We start from the raw sequence: 25,937 nt of genomic DNA on the forward strand, positions 1-25,937 counted from the left end.
AGTCAAGTGGCCTTAGAAAGCATCACTACTAACAAAGCTAGTGGAGGTGATGGAATTCCAGTTGAGCTATTTCAAATCCTGAAAGATGATGCTGTGAAAGTGCTGCACTAATATGCCAGCAAATTTGGAAAACTCAGCAGTGGCCACAGGACTGGAAAAGGTCAGTTTTCATTCCAATCTCAAAGAAGGACAATGCCAAAGAATGCTCAAACTACCATACAATTGCACTCATCTCATAAGCTGGTAAAATGATGCTTAAAATCCTCCAAGTCAGGCTTCAGCAGTATGTGAACCATGAACTTCCAGATGTTCAAGCTGGTTTTAGAAAAGTCAGAGGAACCAGAGATCAAATTGCCAACACCCGCTGGATCACGGAAAAAGCAAGAGAGTTCCAGAAAAACATCTATTTCTGCTTTATTGACTATGCCAAAGCCTTTGACTGTGTGGATCACAATCAACTGTGGAAAATTCTGAAAGAGATGGGCATACCAGACCACCTGACCTGCCTCTTGAGAAACCTGTATGCAGGTTAGGAAGCAACAGTTAGAACTGGACATGGAACAACACACTGGTTCCAAATAGGAAAAGGAGTACATCAAGGCTGTATATTGTCACCCTGCTTATTTAACTTATATGCAGAGTATATCATGAGAAACGCTGGGCTGGAAGAAGCACAAGCTGGAATCAAGACTGCCGGGAGAAATATGACTAACCTCAGATATGCAGATGACACCACCCTTATGGCAGAAAGTGAAGAAGAACTAAAGAGCCTCTGATGAAAGTGAAAAAGTTGGCTTAAAGTTCAACATTCAGAAAACTAAGATCATGACATCCGGTCCCATCACTTCATGGCAAATAGATGGGGAAACAGTGTCAGACTTTATTTTGGGGGGCTCCAAAATCACTGCAGATGGTGACTGCAGCCATGAAATTAAAAGACGCTTGCTCCTTGAGGAAAGTTATGACCAACCTAGACAGCATATTAAAAAGCAGAGACATTACTTTGTCAACAAAGGTCCATCTAGTCAAGGCTATGGTTTTTCCAGTGATCGTGTATGATGTGAGAGTTGGACTGTGAAGAAAACTGAGTGCCAAAGAATTGATTCATTTGAACTGTGGTGTTGGAGAAGACTCTTGAGAGTCCCTTGGATTGCAAGGAGATCCAGCCAGTCTATCCTAAAGGAAATCAGTCCTGGGTGTTCATTGGAAGGACTGTTGTTGAAGCTCAAACTCCAATACTTTGGCCACCTGACACGAAGAGCTGACTCATTTGAAAAGACCCTGATGCTGGGACATATTGAGGGCAAGAGGAGAAGGGGACGACAGAGGATGAGATAGTTGGATGGCATCACCAACTTGATGGACATGGGTTTGGGTGGACTCCAAGAGTTGGTGATGGACAGGGAGGCCTGGCGTGCTGCCGTCCATGTGGTCGCAAAGAGTCGGACACAACTGAGCGACTGAACTGAAGTATTATGTATGATAATATTTTCATGAAGCCTTGTGCAATCTTCAAAAAAATGTGTGTTTACCATCTATATGGCTTGTTGGTGGGTTTTATGTCATAAGAGAAAAATGAATCTCCAAGACTTTAAACGTATCACAGAAGAATAAGTATATGAACATGCACATTTTCAAAATACTCTTTGTTTACAGCTGCTGCATATTCTTTGGTTTTCTCTGGAGATGATAAGTTAATATAAGTTGAATATTTGTCCAAATAACAATGAATCTTTGTAGTGTAGAATAAATATTTCAAGAATCATGGCTCAGATTCTAGTTCTATTCTAATAAGAACTTGAATGAACTCAAATTGTTGTTTCAACTTCTAATTTATAAACATAAATAGAAATATTTCACTTAGTTTTTTCAGTAGGTTGTAGAGAGAATCTATCAAGATATTAAATTGAAATAATACAATGTACTTGGTAAATGCAAGATATAATACTATTAATTATTAACAAAAATTCTAAAGTGTGAATACTAGAATTGTTTCAAGCCAGGAGTATTCACTAAGTATAAAGAGACATTTAATGTTTCTCTACATCTTCTTTTTTATTTGGCTGGATCATACCAGTGAAGACATTAAAGAGAGAAGAAAAACCTACTTGTTTTCCTAACCCCATTTCCAACTCCATTTGGTGGGTGATGTGATTTTCATCCTAAAAATCAGTCTGTATGCTGATGTGTGGAACCGATGAAGAATGGTGAAAACATTAGCATATTTCTTTCCAGGCTGTGATTAGGCTACTAAGAAAGCGGACTTCTTATGAATTCTCAAGCTCCCAGGAAAGTTGTTGGAAATGAAGTGTTCTGGGGAGGGAAAGTCTCTCCCAAAAGAATGCATTGAACATAATTATTCCTTTAAAAAAAGAGAAGCAAGAATATCAGTCCAAAGGCAATGGAATTGGTCATAATCATATGAAGGAGCCCAAATACCAAGACAAAAGCTTTCTACTGCCTCAGTGATTCTTTCTAGCAAGAGCTATGGAAGAGAAAAACAAGTCAGGAGGTGGCACCACCCCCAGTTCAAGTTTTGCTAAGTGGACTATAAAAGAGAAATACATTCAACATGAAAGTTCTACATGTGGACCCAAATGCAGATACATATTAGTAATTCTTTGAAAATAGGGAAAGCTATCTTGTACCTGACTGAGAACACCCTTAACTCTTGGAAAGAATTTAATTTTCTCTTATAATGTATTTCAAAGTCTCATGATATGTGCCTTAAAATATCTGCTTTTATATAAAATCTGTCAGCCTGAAGTGACCCTCTTCTAGGTTATGAATAGTTATATTCTCGGTTTCAGTTTTTTTGCATTGGTCAAGCTTATTTTTGTATTAAATATACATGAGCATTTTAGCATATGTCATACTTAGAATATCTAGCTGGGCTTTGTTGCTGCTGCTGCTGCTAAGTTGCCTCAGTTGTGTCTGACTCTGTGCGACCCCATAGACGGCAGCCCACCAGGCTCCCCCGTCCCTGGGATTCTACAGGCAAGAACACTGGAGTGGGTTGCCATTGCCTTTTCCAATGCATGAAAGTGAAAAGTGAAAGTGAAGTCGCTCAGTTGTGCCTGATTCTTAGTGACTCCATGGACTGCAGCCTACCTTATAGGAGAATATATTTAACTGGGTCATCTCCATAAAGAGTTACATTTTATAAATGTATCTTTTAAAATAGTAATATTCATAAAGAGTACTGTATATTTCTATTTGTAACTTAAGTATGCCATGTTTAAATTAAATTAAGCTCCACCCATTTCATAGTGTTGCATCTGATGGGAAGCCCCTGCTCATACTGATACCTCCCCAAAGCTACTTCTGCTTCTGGGGGCCAAGCCCTCAAACCTGGAAGCCCACGGCTATCAGAACCCAAACACAACAGGAGGGTGCACGACAGCCCACACGGGGGATACACCTGGAGCACCGAGCTCTCATGACCAAGCATTTACACTCCTGGGCCCCACAGAACACCATCTACATAAGGCCACTCTTTCAACACTGGGAGATGAAGCTGATATATCTAATACATGAAACAAGCACAATGTGTCAGCAAAATGAGAAGACAGAGGAACACCTTCTAAACAAAAAACCAAGACAAAACCCCAGAAAGAACTAAACAAAACACAGACAGGCAATTTACCAGACAAAGAGTTCCAAGTGATGGTCATAAAGATCATTGTACTCAGGAGAAGAAAGAACATACTCAGTGAGAACGTCAACAAAGAGATGGGGGGTGGGGCGGTGGGGAAATTAATCAGAACTGAAGAATACAATAATTGAAATGAAAAACACACTGGAGGTCACCTCTAGGAGATTAGAGGATGCAGAAGAACAGATCAGCACGTTGGAAGACAGGGTAGTAGAAATCACCTAAATGGAAGAGCAACAAGGGGGAGGGGGAATAAAAGTACTTTAAAAGACCTCTGGTAAATTAAGCATGCTAACATTTTCATTATAGGGGTCTCAGAAGGAGAAGAGAGAGAGAAAAGGATGGAAAATCTATTTGAAGAAATAGTGGCTGAAAACTTTCCTAACTTGGTGAAGAAAACAGACATAGAAATCCAGAAAGTGCAGAGAGTTACAGACAACATGAACTCCAAAAGATCCACATCAAGACACATAATTAAAGTGTGAAAAGTTAGAGAGAATCTTAAACGATAAGAGGAAAAGAGATACTGTGTACAAGGGAACCTTTATAAAAGTATTAGCTAATTTCTCAGCACAAAGTGTACAGGACAGAAAAGATTGACTCAATACACTAAATGTGTTAAAAGGAAAAAAAATTACAGCCAAGAATACCCAGCAAGGTTATCATTTCAAACTGAAGGAAAAATAAAATGTTTCTCAGACAAGCAAAAACTAAAGGAGTTCATCACTACTAAATTGGTCAAGCAAGAAATATTAAAGGGATTTCTTTTAGTGGAAAAGAAAAAGATATAACTAGAAACAAAATTTTGAAAGAAAAAAATCTCACTGGTAAAGGTAAACACATAGTGAAGGTAAAGGGTCAACCACTTTAAAGCTGGTACGAAAGTTAAAGGTCAAAAGTGGTAAAATAATATATGTTTAAAACAATTAGTTAAGTAATACACAAATAAAAAGATACAAAATATGGCATCAAAAACAAAAGGTTTGGGGGAGAAAAATGTAGTGTTTTAGAATGTGCTCAAACTTAAGTGATTTTCAACATAAAATAGACTGCTATACACATAGACTGCTATATGTGAAACTTATGCTAACCTCAGATCAAAAAATCTGTAACAGAGCTATAAAATAGAAAGAGAAATTGTACAAATGTGACACTAAATAAAATCATCAAATCACAAGGGAAGAGAACAAAAGAAGAGGGAAAAAACGAACTACACAATCAGGAAACAATGAACAACATGCAGTAATTAATAATCATTAATTATTTTAATGTAAGTAGAATAAATGCTCAAATCAGAAGACACAGAATGATGGTATAGAAAAAAAAATCCATAAATATGCTGTCCTATGAGACTCACTTCAGATTTGTTCCCTGGTGGCTCAGATGGTGAAGAATTCACCTGTAATGCAAGAGACCTTTACACCTAAAGGAACTAGAAAAAAGATAACAAAGCCTAAAATTAGTAAGAGGAAGAAAATAACAGCCCTAACTAGAAATAAATGAAGGAGAGACTGAAAAAATAATAGAAAAGATCAATGACAATACAAGCAGTTTCTTTGAAAGCTAAACAAAATGATAAACTTTTAGGCAGGTTCGTCAAGAAAAAAAGGAGGGACCAAAGAAATAAATCAGAAACAAAAGAAATTATAATCAACACCACAGAGATGTAAAGGATCATAAGAGATTACTGCAAGCCATTATATGCCTAAAAATTGGACAATCTAGAAGAAATGGACAAATTTTTAGAAACATACAGCCTACCAAGACTGTCTAGTCAATGCTATGGTTTTTCCAGTGGTCATGTATGGATGTGAGAGTTGGACTGTGAAGAAAGCTGAGCACCAAAGAATTGATGCTTTTGAACTGTGGTGTTGGATAAAACTCTTGCCAGTCCCTTGGACAGCACGGAGATCCAACCAGTCCATTCTAAAGGAGATAGGTCCTGGGTGTTCATTGGAAGGACTGATGCTGAGGCTGAAACTCCAATACTTTGGCCACCTCATGCGAAGAGCTGACTTATTGGAAAAGACCTTGATGCTGGGAGGGATTGGAAGCAGGAGGAGAAAGGGATGACAGAGGATGAGATGGCTGCATGGCATCACCAACTTGATGCACATGAGTTTGGGTGAATGCCAGGAGTTGGTGATGGACAGGGAGGCCTGGCGTGCTGTGATTCATGGGGTCTCAGTCAGACACGACTGAGAGACTGAACTGAACTGACTGACTGACCAAGACTTAGAAGAAACAGACGACTTGAACAGACTAATCACTAGAAGTGAAGCCGAATTTGTAATAAAAAACCCCCCAAACTCCCATCAACAAAAGTTGAGGACCAAATGCCTTTACAGAGAATTCTACCAAACATTTAAAGAGGAGTTAATACCTAATCTTTTCAAGCTACACAAACAGAAGGATATACCATCCTCATGCTATGAATGGATAAAGATGTAATATATATATGTATATAATGGATAAAGATGTGATAATATATATTATTGGACAACCAATAAGTGGAATATTATTAAGCCAAAAGTGAAATCTTACCTTTTTAGATCATATGGATGGATCTAGAAGCTATTATGCTAAATGATATGTCAGACAAATGCCATATATGATCTCACTTATATTTGGAATCTACAAAGCAAAATAAAAACCAAAATGAAAACAGACTCATAGATACAAAAAACAAACAGGCAGTTGCCAGAGGAAGGGGGTGGGGGGGTAAGATAAGTGAATGGTACAGATCTTCAGTTATGAAATAAATAAGTAATTGGGGTATAATATACAACATAAGGAATGTATGGTCAATAATATTACAATAATTCTGCATGATAACATGTTTACTAGAGTTTTGTGATAATCATTTCATAATGTATGCAAATGTCAAATCAGTACATAATAAATCTGAAAGTAGCATAATATTGAACATCAATTATATGTCACTAATAAAAAATGGAACTACATTTCATAAGGCTATGCTGCCGATGGTAAGTCGCTTCAGTTGTGTCCGACTCTGTGCGACCCCATAGACGGCAGCCCACCAGGCTCCCCTGTCCCTGGGATTCTCCAGGCAAGAACACTGGAGTGGGTTGCCATTTCCTTCTCCAATGCATGAAAGTGAGAAGTGAAACTGAGGTCGCTTAGTCGTGTCCGACTCTTCGAGACTCCATGGACTGCAGCCTACCAGGCTCCTCCATCCATGGGATTTTCCAGGCAAGAGTACTGGAGTGGGGTGCCATTGCCTTCTCCTCATAAGGCTATAGTTGCCATAGATACTGATTGCTTTGCTGGATCTGGGAAAAATAAATTTAAAATCTTCTGGGAAGGATTTGCTATTCTAGATTTCATTAAGAACATTTTGTGATTCATGTGAAGAGGTCAAAATATCAACAATGTGAGGAGTTTGGAAGAAGTTGATTTCCCCCTCATGGATGACTTTGAGGGGCTCAAGACTTTGGTGGAGGAAGTAACTGCAGATGTGGTGGAAACAGCAAGAGAACTAGAATTAGCAGTAGAACTGGAAAATGTGTCTGAATTGCTGCAATCTCAAAATAAAACTTAATGGATGAAGAGTTGTTTCTTATAAAAAAATGGTTTCTTGAGATGGAAACTACTGCTGGTTCATTGAAATGACAACAAAGGATTTAGACAATTACATAATGTGACTGATAAGGCAACAGCAGGGTTTGAAGAGATTTAGTTCAATTTTGAAAGAAGTTCTGTGTGTAAAATGCTGCCAAACAGCATTGCACGTTACAGAGATATTGTTCCTGAAGAGTCATCAATGCAGCAAATTTGTCTTATTTTTAAAAATGGCCACAACCACTCCAAACTTTAGCAACCACCACCCTGCTCAGTCATCAGCCATCAACATGGAGGCAGAACCCTTCACCAGCAAAAAGGTGATGACTGGCTGGTGCTCAGATAATGGTTAGCATTTTTTAGCAATAAAATATTTTAAAATTAAGGTATGTACATTTTTTAGACATAATGCTATAGTAGACTCCAGTATAGTGTAAACAGGGCTTCCCTGGTGACTCAGCAGTCAAGAATCCTGCAGTGTCACAGGAGATGCAAGAGACGTGGGTTCATTCCCTGGGTTGGGAAGATCCCCTTGAAGAGGGCATGGCAACCCACTCCAGTATTCTTGCCTGAGAAATCCCATGGACAGAGGATTCTGGCAGGTTGCAGTCCATGGGGTTGCAAAGAGTCTGAAATGACTGTGATATAGAGTGTGCGCGTGCGCGCGCACACACACACACACACACACACACACACACACTCACACACACACTGTTATATGTGCTATGAAACCAAAGAAAAAACCTGTGTGACTGGCTTTATTTCTATATTTGCTTTATTGAAGTGATCTGGAATAGACCCTCCAATATTTCCAAGATATGCCTATAATTGATCACTGGTTCTTAACAAATTGACCAGATTCAGTTGGCTATTAAAATGGTGAGTTTTTTCACCAATGTAGTCAATTAGTTTTCTTCCCAAAGTGACTTGGGATAGTTGGGTTTAATTTTTGTAACTAGCGTGAAGGCTAGACTTGGATTTAGGATCCCGTGGATGGAGGAGCCTGGTGGGCTGCAGTCCATGGGGTCGCTGAGGGTTGGACACAACTGAGCGACTTCACTTTCACTTTTCACTTTCATGCATTGGAGAAGGAAATGGCAACCCACTCCAGTGTTCTTGCCTGGAGAATCCCAGGGACGGGGGAGCCTGATGGGCTGCCGTCTACGGGGTCGCACAGAGTCAGACATGACTGAAGTGATTCAGCAGCAGCAGCAGCATGTGTGTGTGTAGCATATGTATGTAGCACATATATCTGTTTGGTGAACTAGAAGAGAAATGTTCTGACTTTAAGAATACTGAATCAAATATGAATTACACATTGTGCTTTTTTGGCAACTTTTGATCTCTCATGCTATTCTTGGTGCCAATGAAGTTTAACCAATAATGTCAAAGCCTGGCTTCTAAAGCCACTTTTAGAGTGATTGATTCACATGTTTGTGATTGCATCTGTGTTTCTGCAATGAAATATTTTTGGTTGTAAGTTTCTTTTAAAAATTTCTAAAATAGAATTTTATCCTATTTATTTACTTTCTTGGAGGTAGCCAGGAGAAATATCAGTAACCTCAGATAGGCAGGTGACACCACCCTTATGGCAGGAAGTGTAGAGGAACTAAAAAGCCTCTTGATGAAAGTGAAAGAGGAGAGTGAAAAAATTGGTTTAGAGCTCAACATTCAGAAAACTAAGATCATGGCATCTGGTCCCATCACTTCATGGGAAATAGATGGGGAAACAGTGGAAACAGTGTCAGACTTTATTTTTTGGGGCTCCAAAATCACTGCAGATGGTGATTGCAGCCATGAAATTAAAAGACGCTTACTGCTTGGAAGGAAAGTTATGACCAACCGAGATAGCATATTAAAAAGCAGAGACATTACTTTGCCAACAAAGGTCCATCTAGTCAAGGCTATGGTTTTTCCAGTAGTCATGTATGGATGTGAGAGTTGGACTGTGAAGAAAGCTGAGCGCTGAAGAATTGATGCTTTTGAACTGTGGTGTTGGAGAAGACTCTTGAGAGTCCCTTGGACTGCAAGGAGATCCAACCAGTCCATTCTAAAGGAGATCCGTGCTGGGTGTTCTTTGGAAAGAATGATGCTAAAGCTGAAACTCCAGTACTTTGGCCACCAGATGCGAAGAGTTGACTCATTGGAAAAGACTCTGATGCTGGGAGGGATTGGGGGCAGGAGAAAAAGGGGATGACAGAGGATGAGATGGCTGGATGGCATCACCAACTGGATGGACGTGGGTTTGGGTGAACTCCGGGAGTTGGTGATGGACAGGGAGGCTTGGCGTGCTATGATTCATGGGGTCACAAAGAGTCAGACACGACTGAGTGACTGAACTGAACTGAACTGAAGGTAGAACTAAATAGTCAGGTTTTGGTTTTTTTTTTTTTTAACATTAGCATGCACCCCAAATTAAATAACTTCATATATTAATAGCTTTTCCACTTAAGAATTAGTTATCCAACTTATTGTAGGTGTTTGGCCCTTGGCAAGATTCTTTTTGATATAAATAAGACCTGATATTTGCTCTTGAAGAACTTGTTGTTTAGTTGAGAAACAGATACCTAAATGGTTGACCATAATATACAATAATGGGCTTCCCTGGTGGCTCAGACAGTAAAGAATCCACTTGCAATGTGGGAGATTCGATCCCTGGGTTGGGAAGATCCCCTGAAGGAGGGCATGGAAACCCACTCCAGTATTTTTGCCTGGAGAATCCCCAAGGACAGAGGAGCCTGGAGGGCTACAGTCCATGGGGTCACAAAGAGTCAGGTACAACTGAGTGACTAAACACAGTATACAATAAGAAGTGTTTTAAAGGAGAGCAGAGAAGTCTCTGTAATTTGGAAGAGATGAGGGTAAAATGAGGGTAATTAAATTGACAGAGCTTCACACAGCCATGTGGGTGAAAGCCTTCTGGTCAATGGCAGGTGAAAGAGAGTATTGATCTTGGCAGGGAAGCTGCAGTGAATTCTGATGATCTTGCTGAGAATCATAATTTCATAGCTCAGTGAGATTAGTATAACAGGGGAGTTTGAAGATACATATATAAATCTTTAGAAGAAAGAAGTTATACATATTTGAAGATAGTAGATGGGTAATAATAGGACTTCTAAGCAGATTGTAACATTTTCTGCAGACTATTGAACTTTTCCCTATCCACGCTGAGGGGATTTTTTTTTCCCGAATATACCATCACATCTAATCTTTATAAAACATGGACAGACCTCTGCAGAAGATCAGCAGTTGCTCCACCACTTCCTTGAAGACAAGTACATATATACTCACTTTTGTTGATAACATTGCAGACAAGTCCCTGTGCCTCATTCCATCCTGCTTTCTCAGTTCACATCCTTTCAACAGTGGAGCCGGCCAGGAATGGGCTTGAGTTTACTCTCCATACTATTTACATAGGATTTACATCCTATTTACATCCTTTTTACATATAAAGGCTTTTCTCCTGCAGGGAGCCAGTTCTTCTTCTGTGAGTACGATTTCTCAACTTCAACTGCTTCAGTGCTAGCTGGGCCTTTCCTTCGAAGCTTTATCTCTTCATATGAATTCTCAGCATATTTTCCTGCTTATGTATTATTCCAGCTGCAAATTCATTCCAGCTGCAAATTCATACGGCTGTGTCCTGTGGAAACATGTGTTCACAAAATTCAAACCCAATGAGATACAAAGATAGAATACATTAAAAAAATTTTTAACTCACAGCTAATTTTCAGAAAATTGACCTTAATAGAATGTCAGGCTTCCATTGGGTATTCAAATAATTGGAGCAAAACCTAGTATTATGCAGAGGTTTATCATAAAGAATGCCAACCGTCAAGTTAAGTCCCTGAATAATAAGTGCTTCATACAAGCATACATTGTAGTGATATGATTAAATTATTGTCATTCAATGTATTTCCTGACACCAACATGAAAACAGACTATTCCTATGCAGTGGAAAACTAATTTATTTTGCTCATTGATAGGACAGACCAGTATTTATCTTCATGGATCTGTACTGAATAGTAAGTAATTGTAAAAAAAAATTTAATGCCACTAGAGCAAAGAAACACTTCAAGATAAAGAGAAAACGCCCTGCACCAAAATCATTCTATCTATGGAGCCACTGTTTGGAGAAAGACCAGGAAAGTGATCCTTAAAGTTAGGGTCCTAGTCAAGGATCACACTTGTTTTGGACACTGTATGCCCATGAGAGCATCTTTGGGTGGATATCTCATAGTAACAAGTATAATCATAATCATTGTTAATTCTGAAAACTGATTAAAATGTGTGTGTCATATGAATCATTGTGGGGATGTCATATATTTAAACCAAATCAAATATATAAACCATATATTTTAAAGTACAAATAAAATATGTTTAAAATTAGGACATTTTTAGAATCAATAAACCACTTTAAGACTTCTAAAATGCTAAAATGATGTATACTCATTGTGTAAATACATGCTACTATGAACTCTGTCTATAGAATAAAATTTAGTTATTTTTGAGTTTTTACCTTTTGCCTGGTGGCTTTGCTTTAATATTCTTCAAGAGGGAGATGTGAAAAATAACATAAACTAATGACCTTCTGGAGTTAGAATGGTTGAATGTTTTGACTTTGGCTTCCATTGTTATTTTAAGTAATTGGATCAAGAAGTGTCTCTTAAAACAATGTATATCAAGCAACATATAGCTTATATAGATCAAGGAATTTCATCTCTTGTGTCAATGAATAGAAGTTATTTATAAGGAATGGGATAAAAGAAAAATCTACATACCCCTAGCCACTAGTGTCCTTCCCCACTAGCCAGCCATGGGACCTAAGATGCTGTCATTGTAGATACTCCCTCTAGGTGATGATTCCATAGGACCTGGTAGGATCATGGATGAAATGTCCCCAGAGTACAACCTGGTATCCATAAGCACCTGGAATTCAGAAATCTCATCTTACTCTTGGTGCTGTGTCGCTCAGTCCTGTCCAACTCTTTGCGGCCCCCTGGACTGTAACCCACCAGGCTCCTCTGTCCATGGAATTTTCCAGGCAAGAGTACTGGAGTGAGTTGCCATTTCCTTCTCCAGGGGATCTTCTGGACCCAGGGATCAAACCTGCATCTCTTAGGTCTCCTGCATTTACAGGAGGGTTCTTTACTGCTGTCGCCACCTGGGAAGCCCCTTATAATACCCAAACCATGTTAAGAGCACACTATGCTCAATATTGAAAAAGGCAATAATGAAAATTCTTTACAGTTATAAAGACACTAAGATGGTGGCTATGGTCTAAAAGAAAAACAATATTTTTAAGGATTGTGAGAAAGAATGAAAGGACTTCCTGCATTAGATAAAGTTCATTTATTCATTCATCAGGAATCTGTTAAGCATATGATATTTCAAATAGCAAATATCTAGTTGCTACACAAGAGGGATGGGTGCTGGTCTAGCTGCAGCTCATGGAGGCTGATGTTCTGGTGGTACTCACAGGAAAGCCTGCCCCAGAGGCATGAAAATACTTCTTTACCAGTAGATAGTCACGCTTGCAGTTTCCATAAATGACCTTTTACTGTCCAGACCCCTTCTTAGGATTCCTTGTGCCCCACCTTCATCCAGCAATTAAGATGATATCTGGTACATTTGGAGATCTTTTTGACCCTCTTCCCACAGACCCCACCGCCCCAGCACAACTGCCATTGCCTATTCTGAGTGGTTCATGTGAACTCATTTTAAATATCCCCTCTCCACCTGTGCAGCTGGTGCAAGTTCCATGGTTGTCAAATTTCCATTATTCTTTAGAATCAATACAGGTGACTGAGCCTGTCCTGCACACCTGAGTACTAAGTCACTTCAGTCGTGTTTGATCCTTTGCGACTTTATGGCTCTTCTGTCTCACCAGGCTTTTCTGTCCATGGGATTCTCCAGGCAAGAATACTGGAGTGGGTTGCCATGCCCACCTCCAGGACATCTTACCAATCCAGGGATTGAACCCACATTTCTTATGTCTCCAGCACTGATTTGCAAGCAGGTTCTTTACCATTAGCACTACTTGGGAAGCCTGAGCCTCCACTCTCAATTTAACCGCATGGGTGGGATGTAGGCAGGTCAAGAACAGTTGTGCTAGAGGAATATGGCTGAAGATACGGTGTATTCATCAGAAAGAAACTCACCAGTTAAAAAATGAAGCTCTTAGGAAACTAAGGCAGAAACTGTCAACCAGAAACTCTCAAGACTGGGTCTCAATCTTGGCACATTGGAGTCACTTGTCCATAGTACTTCCCTGCTGACTCAGATGGTAAAGCGTCTGCCTAAAATGCGGGAGCCCCGGGTTCAGTCCCTGGGTTGGGAAGATCTCCTGGAGGAGGAAATGGCAACCCACTCCAGTATTCTTGCCTGGAAAATACCATGGATGGAGGTGCCTGGTAGGCTACAGTCCATGGGGTCACAAAGAGTCAGACATGACTGAGCGACTTCACTTTCACTGTCCCTAAGGAAAAAGCCAACAAAACAAAACTCCACATTTATATCAGAGTTTTACTTCATAAATTCTAACTGAATCAGTCTAGGGTATGTCCTGGATACAAGTTTTTGTTTTTTTTGACGCTTCCCAGGGGATTTTAATGTATAGCCGCCAAAGTCAAGAGCTACTGCTTTAAGCAGAGAATAAAACAAGTTAGAACGTTTAGCCTTGGGCATAAGTTTAAAAGGCTTGAAATGGAAAAAAATAAAGATACATTGTTAACGAGGGGTGTGTGTGTGTGTGTGTGTGTGTGTGTGTGTGTGTGAAAGAGAGTGAAAGCAAGGCAGCACAAACTAAGTTAAAAGGATGCGGTATAAATGGCCTCATAGCTACACTTTTAAAGAAAGGTTTTCCTAGATTCTAGCAATGGAATTATCATTATCTTTGCTTTTCTTCAATGTATCTCTGGATGGTTGACGGATTTGACAGTTCTGATTATAATGGCCCTGGTCTACAACATTTCACAGCTTTTCAAGTACACAGCTCAGCTCATTAAGTGCCTCTTCCTTCCCTCTCTGCTTCTTTTCTGAACTCCCTACTGCAGGTCCAAGTAGTGTTTCTTGTTACCCTAAAGAGCCCACTTCCAGCCAGGACTGTGACACGAGCTCTACTTTCTGGAGTGGTTTGGAATTCACCTGTGGTGAGAACGAGTTCCAAGATCCGGGGCCCTGAGGCCAACTTGAGTTGCTTGTGTAACTCCAAACGTGTTACAGCTTTAACAATGTCCATCCTCTAAATGTTGGCAGATTCCTTAGAACTGGGCTTCTGTCTTTAACCCAAATTTGCAGTGTCAATCCCTCTAGCCAGAGACCTCCAGGAGCACAGCTGTCATTGGACAAGTTGGGTTTATTACTTGTTTCGGTGAGAGGGAACACACCGCATAGGAAACCATGGGCTGTCTCTGTAAGAGGACATTAGGAAGGTCCCCTTAGAGGATCTGGGCTTTGAGTGATCTGAAGGAGGATTTAAGAAAGTAAGAGTTCACTCTAGATTGGATGCTGTCAAAAAGCAGGGTGAATTTTATAATCAGTTATCAAGAACTCTTATCCATAGAGATGGCAGAATAGTAAAGAAATGGCAGCCATTCATTTTGGCAAAGAAAGAAGGTGTTTGGTATCTTATGGGTGCTAGAGTAACCTCAATTATATCTGTGCTTAGACAAGATTATGAAGTAGGCTTGTTTTGTCTCACTTGTCTTGGTCTCAGAGTAACTTTGTCTGAAATTGGTATTCTGTGAGATTGTTGATGTCCAGAAGGAAAATAACATGATCTGACTATGTGTGCAAGGTCACCCTCTGGATGTTAGGCTCTGCTTCTTATTTCTGTTTATTTTCTCGTAGTCTGCACAGTTATTCTGCCCAGAATCTCAGTTTCTTTTTAAACCCAGGACAGGACCAAAACCCAGCTATGTTAGGGCAAATACTATCCTCATTCTAGGCACACTTTTTACAGATCTTGCGCGGGCTCAGTCATGTCCGACTTTTTGTGACCCCATGGACTGAACCACTGCAGATGGTCACTGCAGATGGTCACTGCAACCATGAAATCAAAAGATGCTTGGTCCTTGGAAGGAAAGTTATGACCAACCTAGACAGTATATTAAAAAGCAGAGACATTACTTTGTCAACAAAGGTCCGTCTAGTCAAGGCTATGGTTTTTCCAGTGGTCACGTATGGATGTGAGAGTTGGACTGTGAAGAAAGCTGAGCACTGAAGAACTGATGCTTTTGAACTGTTGGAGAAGACTCTGAGAGTCCCTTGGACTGCAAGAAGATCAAACCAGTCAATCCTAAAGGAAATCAGTCCTAAATATTCATTGCAAAGACTGATGCTGAAGCTGAAGCTCCAATACTTTGGCCACCTGATGCAAAGAACTGACTCACTGGAAAAGATCCTGATGCTGGGAAAGATTGAAGGTGGGAGGAGAAGGGGACAACAGAGGATGAGATGGTTGGATGGCATCACCGACTCGATGGACATAAGTTTGAGCAAGCTCCAGGAGTTGGTGATGGACAGGGAAGCCTGGCAGGCTGCAGTCCATGGGGTTACAAAGAGTTGGACACGACTGAGTGACTGAACTGAGTTGAACTGGACTGTAGCCCATTCTCTGTCCATGGAATTTTCCAGGAAAGAATACTGGAATGTGTTGCCATTTCCTACTCCAGGGTATCTTCCTGACCCAGGGATTGAACCTGCACCTCTTGCATCTCCTGCATTGGCAGGTAGATTCCTTACCTAGGGCCACCGGGGAAGCCCTCTGTTTTACTGAGACTGAGGGCAATGGTGGCGGTGTGGTTCTCTAACCACTGCTTAGGGTGCTGCTGAGGATGGGCTAATATTCTGAGACTTTGAAATCTGACTTCACATCATAGCCCGGCAACCTCCTTCCTAATAGCTGAACAGGGCCCACTGGTATCACCTCTTGATCCTATCATTCCTGTTCTGACAATTGTATTGGAGCTGGCTCAGCCTGTGCATCTAGGGTAGCTGTATGTAGCTTGTATTTGTACCCAGAATACCTTTCCTTTTCAGCACATAGTCTTCTTCTAGCAATGCAGTGCTCTGTATCCTACACATCTCACATGTAAGCAAGTCTCCATGGGAAGAAAAACACTGATGCTGAATCAAAATTTGTCTCATTGAAACTCTCCTTTCTCCTGTATTTGTCCAACAGTCCTTCAACTCTGTTATGGATTGCATGCTTGCTAAATGAATAAATCATCTCCCATATGCCAGAACTCAGCAATAGGTAGCCCTTTCTTTTGTTTAGGAACTTTGAAATATTAAAAACAAATTTGGACTGTATCAAAGACCGGGGAAAGGGCATGGAGCAGATATGAAAAAAAGAAGTCCATGAAGAGAATATAGTCTGTGGTACATAACATTTCCATGGGAGCACCCCCGTGAGAAATCTGTATGCAGATCAAGAAGCAACAGTTAGAACTGGACATGGAACAACAGACTGGTTCTGAATCGGGAAAGGAGTATGTCAAGGCTGCATATTATTACCCTGCTTATTTAATTTCTATGCAGAGTACATCATAAGAAACACTGGACTGGACACAGCATAAGCTGGAATCAAGATTGCCAGGAGAAATATCAATTACCTCAGATTATGCAGATGACACCACCCTTATGGCAGAAAGCAAAGAAGAAATAAAGAGCCTCTTGATGAAAGTGAAAGAGGAGAGTGAAAAAGTTGTCTTAAAACTCAACATTCAGAAAACGAAGATCATGGCATCCGGTCCCATCACTTCATGGCAAATAGATGGGGAAACAATGGAAACAGTGACAGAATTTATTTTGGGGGGCTCCAAAATCACTGCAGAGGGTGACTGCAGCCACCAAATTAAAAGACACTTGCTCCTTGGGAGAAAAGCTATGACCAACCTAGACAGCACATTAAACAGCAGAGACATTACTTTGCCAACAAAGGTCCGTCTAGTCAAAGCTATGGTTTTTCCAGTAGTTATGTATGGAGGTGAGAGTTGAACTATAAAGAAATCTGAGTGCTGAAGAATTGATGCTTTTGAACTGTGGTGTTGGAGAAGACTCTTGAGAGTCCCTTGGACTGCAAGTAGATCCAACCAGTCCATCCTAAAGGAAATCAGTCCTGGGTGTTCATTGGAAGGACTGAAGCTGAAACTCCAGTACTTTGGCCACCTGATGCAAACAACTGACTCATTGGAAAAGACCCTGATGCTGAGAAAGATTGAAGGCAGGAGGAGAAGGGGACGACAGAGGGTGAGATGGTTGGGTGGCATCACCAGCTCAATGGACACAAGTTTGAGCAAACTCCAGGAGTTGGTTATGGACAGGGAAGCCTGGTGTACTGCAGTCCATGGGGTCACAAAGAGTCAGACATGACTGAGCAACTGAACTGAAACTGAAACATAACATTTTGGGTTTCCCTGGAGAATCATTGGCCCAGAATCTGCCTGCCAATGCAGGAGACATAAGAGACACTGTTTTAATCTCTGGATTGGGAAGATCCCCTGGAGGAGGGCATGCATGCATGCTAAGTCACTTCAGTCGTGTCCAACGCTTTGTGACCCCATTAACTGTAGCCTGCCAGGCTTCTCTGTCCATGGAATTCTTCAGGCAAGAATACTGGAATTGATTGTCACGCCCTCCTCCAGGGGATCTTCCCGACCCAGGGATCAAACCCATGTCTCCTGCGTCTCGTGCATTGGCAGGCAGATTCTTTACCACGAGCACTCCCTGGGGTGTAGTTGATTCTCTGATATAATCACATAGATACTCAGGAATGTTGGATGGTCATATCATAAGGGATTTTAAACAATAAAACAGTAATAAAAATGTATATAATGGGAAGAAATGAAGGCCATGTTAGAATGGTCCCTGCAAAGACAGAAGATGTGAAGATTTTTCCATCATTGTGAAAAGAAACTCTGAAATGCAAAGAAAAGCCCAAATGACTTGCTCAAGGTTGCCTGGGACCTCGGGGCAGAATGAGGTGGGTGGATTCTTTTCACCCTCTATCTACCAGGCGGTGCCATCTCAGTAGCAGTCTACCTGCAGGCTAAAGTCTTCTTGTAGCAAAGTGAGCACTGTGCTACCGCAGAGACTTGAAGACAGCAGAATCATCATTTCAGGAGAAAGATTTATAGTGGTACTTAATGAATCTGAGTAGTTGTTTTTTTTATAAGTACATAAATGTCTTTAGTACAGAGGAACAGAATTCAGTTTTGATAGCCACCTTGCAAATGTTGACTGTAAATGCTTTGTTAGTGACAAGTCTAGCTAAAAGGGAAATAGAATATTTATGAACTGCCATGAAAAAAATATCTTTGCAAGATTCACATTTGGACTACAGTAAATGTGGCTGCAGTAAAAGTGATCATATAGATTATTTGAGGGAGATTTTTAGGGACCAGCTGGTGTGGTGATTCTGAGAATTCCCTGTATAAATAAAGTCAAATTGGGAGGGTAGGCCATTGTGTGTTTACATAGGAAAAGCCATGTCAGTTTTTAGGAGATTATCTAAAATGTACTAAATGGAGATTATCACTTGCTTAATTTTCTTGAGAAATCATTGATGTAGGACAATACAACAAAACAGCTTTTGTCAATAGTTTGCTTGAAAGCCAGAGGAGTGTTTGCAAACACATACACACATACATAAAGGCTCTACAGTATATTCTTAATTATTGTCTTTATCCAGATTTGAAAGAAGATAAGGGTAACTACTATTATAATGTAAAAGATTAGACCGATAAATGGCAAGATCATAACAATTCTAGCATTCTACAGAGTCAAAACCAAAGTACATATGAATCGCGTCTTTTCCACTTTATCAGATTGTAAATCACCAACCACCACCAATAATACACCTGATCTAATGCAGATGTTTGTTTTAACTTCTATCACATTACATTCTGTCTACCTTGAACTGATGATTGGCATTCTTTATGAAGCCAGTAGATTAAACCCAAATCACAAGCTTCTGACGACAAGTGGATGAATATTTGGGACCAGGAGGAAATAAATGATAAGAATGTTTTCTGTGCAGACGTAGTTTAGGGAATGTTTTCGTGGAGAGCATTCTTCACTTCCCCTAGTGAGTCACCTGAACTGCTACTTCTTCATATAGGCAAATGCACCATGGCTCAAAGTAACCGTAAGACAACCTTTCACCCTACAATGGCCAGCCTTCTTTTCCTGCTTTCTTGTATTCTCCCAGGACAACTGCAAGAAGAGTAGAGAAGCACGTTTACTGATGCGCCATAACGTCTCCAGTTAAGGTGTGGACGAGGTGTTCCAGTGAGTAACTTGGCGCCTCACTTCTATAGATGCCGTATGTGTGACTAAGGCATTCTTGAGACAAGTCCAAAACAGAGTGGCCCTCATCAGTGTGGTATGAGCTATGCTTTGTTTGCAAACGCAGACCTTGTTGGGGCCTGCCGCTTCCCACTGGCTGTCTCCCCTAACCGTCAAGCTCCTTCTGAAGCAGGCTTTCCCCTGTCAGGAGGGCCAACTTCTCTCACCCTGGAGTCTGCCATCCTGTCCAGCCTTTATTCTTAGCAGCTGGTTTTGACTGTGGCAGAAACATTGTTGACATAGCAGATGGTCTTGATATTTCTGCAAACCAGAAACATCTTTGCCATTTCCACCCCCACGCTCTTGGCTACTGTTTCCTCTTCAAGTGGTTTGGGTCATTTTTAGAAAACCTGTATATTCTGATGATTTAAATTTCAGAACAGGAACCCTGCACTGTATAACTACCTGTCTAGAATACAGACAGAGGCAGAATACAGGGCTCTCTCATGGGAAAACCCATAAGCTGAGATAAATTTTGTTTGGGATGATGGGTTCCTAAATGAATTAAGATGAGCAAATAGTGAGTAGATTTTAATTATTTGAGGTATGAAGTACTGGGACTTCCCGGGTGGTGCTAGTGGTAAAGAACCTGCCTGCCAATGCAGGAGATGTAAGAGATGAAAGTTTGATCCCTGGGTCGGGAAGATACCCTAGAGGAGGGCACAGCAACCCACTCCAATATTCTTGCTGGAGAATCCCACGGAAAGAGAAGCCTGGTGGGTTATGGTCCATAGGGTTGCAAAGAGTCGGACACGACTAAAGTGACAGCATGCACACGCACGCACACACGCAAAGTACTAAGCAGTGAGATGTGACTAATGGGTCGTGCTAGTAGAAATGGAGTCTAAAGTTTGTGCTGTTTGAACCCATTTTTAAAAGTAATATGCCATTGAGTAATGTTTATCCTTATTGGACTTAAGAGGACTGGAGAGAAGGGTAATTGGGTTACAGACTGTTCCCCAGCAGTAACTGCAGAGCCAAAGCAAAATGAAGGTGCTGTAACAACTTGATGATCTGAGACCCAATCCAACCATTCTGAAAAACCAAAGCAGGCTGATTCATTCTTCCTTGCTTGCCCCATGCAAGCAGGCAATGTGAGCAGCCTCCTAAACTCACTGACTAATGGTGTAAAAACTTCTGCTGCATTCAGGCTATATCAGTACAATTTTGGAAAATGCTCCTTCTCCTGGAAAAAGACTGCACAGATGGGAAGGAGACATGAGTAATGGTGGCTCCACAAGGTTCAGCCAGCTTCTTATGAGTCAGCATCCCTCCCAGGCCTGTAGGACTCACCATTGGAGATTGTCTTTTGGGTTGGCTAATAAAGATGGGTGAGGACCCCAGAATGTCACAGTCAAAAGACAGCTTACTAGGTACCAGCCTTTTCTTCTCATGATAGTAGTAAATATCATAACAGCAGTGAGATTTTAGCTAATAAATTCCTTTGTATGCCCAAGGCAGAGTCCTAGGGATGAGCACAGAGCCATATGGATGGAGGAACTGTATAAAAGGGTGGGAGGGATTTATGAAGGTGAACATATGGGGTGTCCTAGGTAGGGCAAGATGAATGAAGAAAACCAATTTGAAGGTGAGGAATATGAAGGTGGGATGGAAAGAAGACATACATGTTTCCCACCAGAACAGACAGTGCTGGCTCCATGGCTCATCATGAGAATCTGGGGGTGGAAGAGTATTAGGTAAATGATCTAATTTCCACTTCCTCTTTGTCCTGATGATAACATTACCAGGGTCTTCAAAGTAATGCACTTCTTGGATTAAAGATTCACTTCATCATGGAAAGCAGCTCACTCAACAAAGAGTGAGATTACCCTCTGGTAACCCTACCATCAATCTGGCTCATGATATCTAAGCACATAAGAACAAATATAATTGAGAACTTAGATAATGTGAAAAATATTTACCAGCAAGATAAGTGAAAGTCACTCAGTCATGTCTGACTCTTTGCAACCCCATGGACTATACAGTCCATGAAATTCTCCAGGCCAGAATACTGGAGTGGGAAGCCATTCCCTCCTCCAGGGGATCTTCCCAACCCAGGGATCGAACCCAGGTCTCCTGCATTGCAGGCAGAGTCTTTGACCGTCTGAGCCACCAGAGAAGCCCAACAGCAAGATGGGATGGTCACAAAACAACCAAAGCAGACACAGTCACAGAGTTGGAGTAGATGGGAGGTGGTGGAAGGGATGGTGGGGGAGGGGGGTTTAGAATAATTCTAAGGGTACCCAGGGATTTCTATTTTAATAACCAAATTAGCCAAATACATGCCCCAAAGACAGCCAACATTTCCATCAGTCATGCAGTGAAGTAGATTTGTCTAGAATAGTTTGGGAGTCCATTTCAGAAACAGCAATGAAGTTTATAGAGTCAGGAAAAGAGCCCTCAGTGGAGATCCTTCTCACCCGTGAAGACTTGTTACTCTTTCTCAAACTGCATTTGTTAACCAAATGAGACAAATAATTAAAAAGAGATTCCCACACAGTTTTTCTCTTCAATACTAGACAGGAACTTCAAGAAAAAGTGCAGAGTCAGCAAAGAGTTCAAATACAAATCACATTAAACACAGGAACACTAAAACAGAGGTCAAATTGATCTAGTCCTTCTAGATTAGCCTCTGAATTCTTAAATACATATTCAGAGCAGATGTTGAGCCCAGCTGGGGATGCGCAATGGCCTGTGATCCAGATTCTTACTGGGAACTGCAGAGTGCTTGATGCATTTGAGAGCAGTGCTAATTCCTAGAGTGTGTTTGGGTTTCAAAGTGTTTTGGAAACACTTGGTAAATCCTTGCAAACATAGTGTATGTGTATGTGGGTGACTGTCCTTGAAAACAGGTATCCAGTTGATTGCTTAGTGACTACATTACCTGGGCATTTTTTTTTTTTTTTCCTCAAGAAAAAAAAGTAGTCAAATTTTAAGGAAAATGTCCTCCACACAAACTACTTAGCCTAGCACAGTGATGTGGCTATGGGTCTTAAATATTTATTGTTCTTTCCTAATTAAAATACATCTATCCATCCACTTTCCTACTTACTATAAATGGTCCTTTTTTATTGCAAGGCAAGGAGAAGTCTTAGTGATCTTGTAAAAATAATAAAAATTAGACATAAATTTTAAACATTACTTTAGACCAACATCTCAGTTAGGAAAAAGATTTAATATATGTGTTTTTTTTTATAAAGAAACTTTCTTTGTGTTTAAAATATTTGTTAAAGCATGCCACATATGAAAAATATGTATAGATGTATAGAGAGGTTGGGTCATGTTAAGAACAGAATGATGATAAATCCTGCCAACTGTAGATATATTCCAGTATTAGAAAAAATTGTTTTCCAAGCCTTCTGTGGTTGTATTTAGCAGATATCTCACCTGAGTTCTAAATTTATTTCTCAAAGCAGCTAAGCTGCTAGGGGAGAAAAATTATACTGCCAGGTAAGAGTTTATAAGGAAAAGCACACAGATGCACACCTCACAAATCACACTGAGTACAATTACACCACAAGCCTACCACTAGATCATCCACTAGAATTTCAGGTGAGATGAGTAAAAAATGTCGACTTAAAGTGACTCTTTCAAAATCATAAAGACTAATTAAAATACAGTTTAAAAATTCATCTTTCACGAACCTATATTTTTAGCCAACTTTAGTTATTGCAAATATCCGTCTACCATTCCCTAAAACTTCACCAAAAACACTTTGGCTTTGTTTTACAGCACACAACATTTAAGACAGTCAATCATATTTGTTTTACTTCTGCCTTTTCTTTGCTGTGTTTCAAGGCAGAATCCAGGCTTTGAAATTTGTTGCTGCATGGATGATGTTAGCCTGGCAGAAAACACAAGCCATAGTAAACCCGAAGCTTCTTTTTTGTTTTATATAAAAAATCTCAGCCTTTAGAAATAATGGAGTGCCAGAGCTGGTGAGGAACGAGGGAGAGGATTGGAAGCAGGGAAACAGCTAAGTCAGAATGAAAAGGGAAGAAAGGACCACAGGCTGCTGGTGTTAAGGACTCAAGCCCTTCAGTCTGACAGCACCAGCAGAGTGAAGTGTCCTCAGAAATGAGGGGCTCTGTTTCCGCAGGCCCACCCAAATCCGTACACCCTAAGTGTGACCCAGCGCAGGTTACAAGACACAAAGGACCATATTAAGCATCCTTGAAAGTAGACAGTAAATTGAAGGATCTTAGAAGGACCTTTCCAAAGGTGAGAACTTGGTTTTATTCTTATTTTTGCCTCATCAGAGCCTCATCCGTGTGTGTGTGTGTGTATGCACATGTGCACACATGTTCATGCACACTTGGGGGAGTGGGCACTGGAGGCTGGGGTCAAGCATGGGTGGGAATTCAAAGATGGGTCACAGTTGAACTAAGTTGATTTAAGAAAACAAAAATGTGTTATTTCTCTCACTTAGTATGGACCAAATTCATCTCTACCACAGATGGCCACTGAGGACTATGTATAAAGAATGGAACCCTTTGGGTTGGATATAAAGGGAAGCCATTGGTTTTCTAGGAAGACAAATACATCATGCCTGCTATGTTTATTTCTCACGAAGTTACTCCATGTCAAATTGTGGGCCTATCTGTTTCCTATCCTGCCAAAAGAGGTCATTTATTGTTTTGACACTTTCATGCCCTGGAGAGGTGCAGTGAATGTTACTCTTTGCTAAAACTCAAAACACACTGACTCACCCCACAAATGTTTATAACCAGTGTTTATATACTGTGTCTAGTGTATACGAAACACTGACCTAGGTTTTGAACTATCAAGATAAATGGCATACAGTTCAACTCCCAAGGCACTCAGAAACCCCGTGTTGACAACCTGCTTCACTCCCAAATTTCTTATCATATGAGGGAACCCTTGTATTTGACAGTGATCAGCCAACCAACGGTGTGCCATAGTTGACTGTTTTAGCCAATAGAGTGTTGATTAATTAGTCCCACTCTTGAAGTTCAGTTTGTATCTGGGCATGTAATGCTTTCCATTTGCCATCAATGTCTTCAGAATATATATAGCATGTGTGATGAATATGAGTGTAGACTAGAAACGACTGTATTTCACAAAAATATCAGCAAATCTTTATATTTCAACATGGACTTACATATCTACATGTAATGTAATTTCAAGTAAATTTACATGACATGGATTGGCCAGCTCTCAAATAGTTGCTACACTGGTCAATATCTTTGTCAGATACCTCTTCATCTTCTTATACATAGATGGAATTATTGCCATCTACAAGTAACTTCTGTTGTTTTTAGTCATACAACAATCTGCTTGGCATGATCAAAAGTGCCAGAAACCTGATCAAATGGTAGGGGTTAAGAATGAAGGCCACCCTCCATGCTTTTGTTAAATTCAATACCTTTTCTTGATTATATCAGCATTTCTCTACCTCTTTTCATTTAAAGAAATACATTTTGGGGGAGAAATATTTAGCTATGATCCAGCAATATACAACATGCAGCAAAATGCAGAGATGTTTTATAAGTGATACCCTAAGCCAGGTTTTTGCCCTGAAGACTTGTTTTTGACTCTGCAGCATTTATTTCCTCTGTTTCAAGATGTCTGTAGTGGAAAGAACTCAGAGATTAAACATCAGTGTTATTCTAAAAGCAATCATCTGAAAAATTTACATCCTTTCTACAATGACTGCCTTGAAAAATGAAAACCTCACACAATTGGTTTTTTAGTCCTGAGAATATCAAACAGTTTATTTGACTGACTTTCACCAAATTGACTGTTTAGTCCCTGTTGAACGACATGCCCCTTAGGTAAGACAGCCTGGGAAATCGTTTCCAAAGCATTTGGGACTCACAGCTTTTTTCACCCCAATTTTCAGCTCAGCTTGAAGATTATTCACTTAGCTACCAGGCATCTTCTAGGGTGCCGACTTTTCCATACAAAGGGTTGATCACCTCTTCATCTGTTGAAACCTCTCCAGAGCGGTACTCCAGCTGCTTATTCTAAAAGCAATTGTCTTACAAATCACTTTCATTCCTTTAATCCCTGGGCTTTCTCATTTCAATACCAAACAGGGGTCAGAATGTTTGCTTCCATTCTTTAGCATTTTCTTTCACCTACAGTCACTGTTCAAAGGTAACCTGGGCATCATTCACAGGGAGAAATTTATGATGTTGTGCATGACACTATGGTTCTGTGCCTTGCACGGTTACCATAGCTCACAGAGCATCAATCTTAGTTGGTGATCAATATCTGGTTATGGAATAAATGAAAACAGGAATGATTGAATGACTATAACCCAAAACATCAATCGGTAACAATGAGTATTGGAGTTCCTGAGTAATCAGATACCCTAGGAATGACTTAC

The 25,937-nt window shown here is 40.4% G+C and overlaps 1 long non-coding RNA gene across 2 annotated transcripts in view; it reads right to left on the reverse strand.

Moving 5' to 3' along the window:
• The window catches only part of LOC147380276 (uncharacterized), a 33,644-nt gene extending 16,957 nt beyond the window's left edge, over positions 1-16,687 (reverse strand). The window contains exons 1-2 of one of the 2 annotated variants that reach the window (XR_015167838.1): positions 12,016-16,687; positions 10,529-10,877 (exon numbers count right to left, since the gene is read on the reverse strand). This is a non-coding gene — a long non-coding RNA (uncharacterized LOC147380276). Of the gene's footprint in view, positions 1-6,199; positions 6,290-10,528; positions 10,878-12,015 lie in introns of those variants that run through there. The other variant, XR_015167839.1, reaches the window with a different exon arrangement.
• Positions 16,688-25,937: the final 9,250 nt, after the last annotated feature.

This window comes from Bos grunniens, chromosome 1, assembly GCF_055505025.1.
Source record: "Bos grunniens cultivar Pamir isolate PY7600 chromosome 1, Bosgru_T2T1.0, whole genome shotgun sequence".
Taxonomy (NCBI): domain Eukaryota; kingdom Metazoa; phylum Chordata; class Mammalia; order Artiodactyla; family Bovidae; genus Bos; species Bos grunniens.